This window comes from Centroberyx affinis, unplaced genomic scaffold (assembly GCF_046629955.1).
Source record: "Centroberyx affinis isolate AG114_WGS23_722 - 3 ecotype Tasmania unplaced genomic scaffold, CSIRO-AGI_Caff_v1 ptg003720l_1, whole genome shotgun sequence".
NCBI lineage: Eukaryota > Metazoa > Chordata > Actinopteri > Beryciformes > Berycidae > Centroberyx > Centroberyx affinis.
In genome coordinates this window covers 311,501-317,500 of record NW_027281604.1, presented here as the reverse complement: position 1 = coordinate 317,500, position 6,000 = coordinate 311,501, and positions in this window count along the sequence as shown.

Here is a 6,000-nt window from a genome sequence, read left to right as displayed (position 1 = left end):
TGGGGTGATTTATCGCCAACTAAAGCCAACAGGCTCGGCAGACTGAGGTTGGGGATGATGTGGTAAGAACACAAGCTGCTGTCTCAAGGTGATTTTTGAGATCTGATTCTAAAGGTTGTGTTTCAGGAGATCACATCGCTGTATATCCTCACTTGGCCTGAATGTGGTTGCTACGTTTCTCCTGTGTCGGCATTGGTTTTTCCTGCTTTCCCTCTCCATCCCTTTACATCGCTTGTTTGCACATTGTGGCTGGATTGCGCCCAAACCATGTAGAGTTCTAATCACAATGCGAGCCTGACCATTTCCATATGTGGCACTGAAGATCCAAAAGCAAAATCTGATTCTTGTGTGCGTCCAGACTTGCCACGTTGTACGTTCCCGCGTGATCCGGCGATAAATGTTGCTCTGAAACAAGTAGCCTATAAAGGCAAGGCTGCAGATTCTTGCTAGCCACAATTGTTTATCTTCTTTCACACCTGTCAGATACAGGCTGTAACAGGATGAACACGATGCAAACTTACAAAGACAGATTAACAGACAGAGTCATAACTCTTAACTAGCATCTGGTGTTAACATGATAGACAAACAGTAGGGGATCATCTTGACATTTTATTGACGCTTGACCCATCTTCAACTCTGCAGCGGGAATCTCAAAATCAATATGGATAGAATTTATTTACGCTCCTCCTTTTTCACTGAAACTGAAAAATGGTGCGTTGATGTAACAGCTGTGGAACAATGTGTATTAACAACCTAATTCATTTTAAATCCTGTAACAAGAAGTATTACCGTAAACACCCTGCAAGACAAAGGCACGGCAGGCCTTGACAGTGAAAGTGCTGTCACAGAGCACAGTATCACCGACAGTTTTTGTCAGTGTTACACTGGGCTATTTAAACTCAACCAAGCTCGTTAGCCTAGATCCAGCCTGCTCATTGTGCGTCCAGCACACTGAATCATTGTGTCGGGGGATAATCCATATAGGGTAATTGGTGCACCCTATCATGCAACACATAAGGGCAGTGGGACTTAGGTATAGATGGATGGGTAGGTTGATCCATTCATTCAAATTACAAATGTATATATGGATGGATAGGTAAGGAGGGATGTAGATAGATAGATAGATAGATAGATAGATAGATAGATAGATAGATAGATAGATAGATAGATAGATAGATAGATAGATAGATAGATAGATGTCTGAGTATACAAAATACATATATGCATGTAAACTGGTTGATTAATAATTGATTGAATAATTGATTTACTAATTTGATGACACATCTACTGCACTGTTCTGCTGGCAAAAAGCAACAATACAACATACATACAACAATATAACATACATACATAGATGCATAGACTGATTGACTGATGACTTGGAGGTAGCATTCAATAGCATTATTGGACAGGTCACAGTAGAGAGAGACAGGACAGGATTGGCGTGTTTACAGTGTGTGTCTTAGCCAACTGAGCCTCCTGGACGCCCTGGAGATAACTCTGGTTTAACAGGGTTTTTGTTGATAGACAGAACAACCACAGACAGAACAGAACATCACATCTGTCCTGCATGCAGTCTGTGCTAAGATTTACCAGATTGCAACAGGAAAAAAGAGGATCATAGTTGTGAATATGAGAGTTAGTCGTGCCCTTGGGTTCATCTCTCCCTCTTAACAAAACACACACACACACATCTCAGAATCCAGGGAGTCCAGCTGGGCTAGGTCAGGACACAGTGGCCCCATCAGACCCTTGAACATGTGTGTGTTTGTGTGTGTGTGTGTGTGTGTGTGTGTGTGTGTGTGTGTGTGTGTGTGTGTGGCAGTAAGTGTAGTATTAGATAGTAGTGGGGATGCTCAAGCACACGCCGTGCTGTTGTTGTATTCCCCTTTATGGGGTGTGGAAGGAGAAGAGGGGAGTAGAGTGGAAGGGACAAGGGGGTTGGGGGGGTGGTGGGGGGCTTGTGGTGTCTGTCACAAAACTGCAGCCTGTTGCATAGATGCATCTCAGACCAGACGTTCTTTTCTCTTTCCTCTCTCTCTCTCTCTCTCTCTCTCATTTACAAATACAAACACACCCATCCCTCAAAAACACACTTCCCCCCCGCCTGCAGCAGGTCTGTGTGTTGGAATGGCATGGCATGACACACACACACATACACACAAAGGCAGGACAAAGGGTGTAGGCAGCAGGAGATGTGGTGGTGGAGTTTGGGGAGGTGGGGGGGGTGGGATCAGGGACGGGGGAGGGCTAGGTCTGGGGGGTTGATGCTCCATATGGGCACTCCCTCCACCCCCCCACCCCCCTCTCTCTCTGCATCCCTCTATCCTTCCATCCCTCCCTCCCCCTGCAAACAGGCAGATGTCATATGGGACGTCCCTCCCCAGTGGGGCACAGGGTCACACTGCACAGGGGTAAATAACAGAACAGGAGGGAGAGAGAGAGGGAGAGAGAGCTGCCTTCCTGCCAGCACCCGTTCTCCACCGACACCCCCCTCCCCCAAAACACACCAAACACACACACACCAAAAGAGATGTATACACATACTATCCACAATAAGCTACGGATGCAAACATGCCAACACAGCCGTAAGCGCAGTGCATAGCATTACAATCTGTCAGACAAACAAAGAGTATTATATTTTCAAACTATTAACACCAGACGTAGCATCATAAACCTGACTGGTTTTGAAGCGGGACAGCCAAAGAGATGAAGCGAAAGAGACAAAATATGAATTAATATCATCAAATTCCCTGAAATAGTGTGATTAATAAGCAGGCATTAATATCTATTACTTTCTCCTCTCTGTAATATTTGCAGTGTGATGACTTGAAGGGTAACAGAGCCGCAGTCAAATATATTTCAATATAAATTACATTTATAAAACCTATGCCTGGTGTGTGTGTGTGTGTGTGTGTGTGTGTGTGTGCGTGTGAACGCACGCACACACGCATATCTCTTGTACTGTTGACTATGAAGAGAGATGCAACAAGACTCAAGGACAGGTGTCAGTTGTGTGTGTGTGGAGGTATGGGCTGCAGTCCTAAACAAAGCAGGGGAATGGTCACACACACGTGCACACACACACACACACACACACACACACAGGCTGTTCTCTGTGTATTGAGTCTGAATGGTTGTGCCTGCAGGGCAGGAGTAAGGTTACTTTACATACTGCACTTACAGCTCCCTTTACCACTGGGGTATAAAATGGATTTGAATGAGAAAGAGGGGAACAGAGGGGTGGAGGGAGGAGGGAGAGAGGGAGGAGGAGGGATGGGGGACTCCCTTTGTGTAACAGGAGGTCTGCTGCTGCTCTGGCATGGCTATGGAGATGGAGGAGTGGGGTCACCCTCTCTGCTCTCCCTCCCTCCCTCTGTCCCTTTACTATAGGCTGGCTGCTCTGTCTCTCCTCCTCATCCCTCCCTCCCTCCCTCCATCCATCCATCCCTTCCTCCCTATTAGCATAGCAGCTGCCTAATACAGGGCGCAGGGTGGGGAATGGCCAGGTTGCTCTGTGCATATGTGTGTGTGTGAGGGTGCTGTGAGGGGGGGTCCAGTCAATGGCGGTCCGTCTGGCTGCTGAATAGCAGCTAAAGCAGGCCCCCACAAGCTAGACAAAGGAGGGGGGAGGGAGGGGATGGGGCTGGGGTGGGGGGGGGAGAGAGAGGAGGGAGGGGTGGAAGAATGAGGCAGTGAATGGAGCGCCTTGTCACTAGTGCTATGGAAAAAACACAGAATGAACTGGAAGAATGAAAGAAAAGTTCAAAAAGGAGCGGAGGGCAAGGAAAAGACCGGCCCGGCCACCTGTCTCTCTCTCCCTCTGCCCCTCTGCTCTCTCTCTCCCTCTCTCTCTCTCTCTCTCTCACTTTCTTTCTTTTACTCCGCTTCTTACTGGTAAGCAGACTTTGGGGAGGGGGTGTGCACTGGTTGTGTTTAGCGACAGACATGTTTTTGTTTTCTGGGAGAGAGGGGGAGAAACTGCAGTATCAGCAGGATTTAAAGCTCACTGCCATCCGCCAGCATCACTGACTTGATGCTTTACATTTCACTGTTTTGTATTGTGGATCACTGACTTAACTCAGCAGGCCCTCCACATGTGTTGCTGTTGCGTTTTACATGAACCAGTGCGCCATCCTGTGAAATGACTGCAACCAGAAAGTAAATAATAGACGGTTACTATTACTTAAACGTACAAGACTGGTAAACACAGTCAACATGGATTTCAAAAAAATGAATGCATTGAAAGATGTATTGATAAGTTAAGAAATGCACAAGCTTTACTTAGGAATTGATGATTCTTAATGTGGTCAGCCCTCTGGGACAGGGGGATGAGCTGTCCTGGGCGGCTGGCCCACAAACAGCACTTGGTAGACATGAATACCATAGAGAGTGGGAAATACAGAGAGCAAAGTAGAGAGGAGGCTGGGACAGCAAATTAAGTGGGGGCATGTTTAATTATAGGACCTTACATATGGCATGTGGGATGGAGATCAGTGGTCTCATTTATAAAAAGATTCTTACACACCATTTGTGTGCTTACAGCTGAATCCAAGCCAAAGTTGTGATTTGTAAAAAAAAGAAAAAACGAAATACCAAAATCTGGTTGGTATATATTGTATGATATATCGAAAGCTTATTCTTTGATATCATCATATAATAGAGTCAAGGCTGGGCTCTAAGAACATTTTCATGAATGAGGCTCCGGGTGTACAGGTGTGAGGAATGGGTGCATTCCAGTGCTGCCGTCTATAGTTTATCAATTAATTACATTTCAAAAGATAGATTTTAATACATTTCAGTGAGTAGGGAGATGTTGGTAAATCAAGTAAGACACTGAATCGACAATTTTCCCACGGGGATCAATAAAGTATCCTATTGTTATAATTCTATAAGTACTTTGCATTGTGTTCAGAGAAAGAAAAAAAAGTTACTGTAAGTCAGTTTGTTTAACTTTCTCAACCCAGGATCCAAATTTAGCAATTTCAGCCCCACCCTGGGACCACAGCTTATTTAGGGTTGAGAAACAAGGTCTCAACCCTTTTTGTGGTCTAACTGATAGTGTAAGAAACACTGTACTCTTCCTCTTCATGCTGCTGTCATCACTCCACAGTTTGCTGCTGTGAAACCCAAAAGTTCCCCATGAATGCACTCATCCCAAATATCAAACTGATCTTGTTAAAAATGAAAACCAGCAGCTGTCTTTTCAAAACCATGTTAGCACCAGGATTATCTTAATCACATCATAACTCAATCAGACAATAATGATATTGCAGTAATGCTAAAATACTTTGAGGAAATCATGCCCAGGACCTCACAACTAAAGGCCACGTGATTGCTCACAGTAACTGGAACAAGAACTTATAGTGTTGCAAGGCCAGCTCTCCACCAACTGAACCACATATTACACTCTATTTCATAACACCTTCAGTTGTTCTTGTGTGATAACAGACCGTGTGTAACTCTACAAATAAGGGATGTAAGCATGGGTGTGAATATTTTACGAGCAACTGAACAAAATCGTTTGAATGGAGCTGATAATCATACAGATGCATTTCATTTTAGCTGCTATGACAGGAACCCTAGCAACAAACCATCAACAATATTTCACACACATTTCTTACTCAGTCTATCTGTGACATTCATAATACACACACGTGCACACACACAAAATCAATTTAACCAATTTAATCATTTTTAACTATTGACAGATGTGTGAAATCAACTCGTATTAACTGTGTAGCATCAGAACATCACAAGCTGTCTTTTTCTAATATTTAAGGTAAGGCACAGCTTGCTTGCTCCTGTTACATAATACAGAACGGTCTTAAAATACTAGGCCAACTTGGCTAGTTGGCTACAGCACCTAGTAGTAGTTCATCTTCACATATCAAGGAATATTGACTGCTGCAACAGCGTCTGCCAGCTCATTACAACAGGTATACAATGACAGTCACCTTGTCCACTATTTCTTTACCATTTCCACCACTCCTCACATAG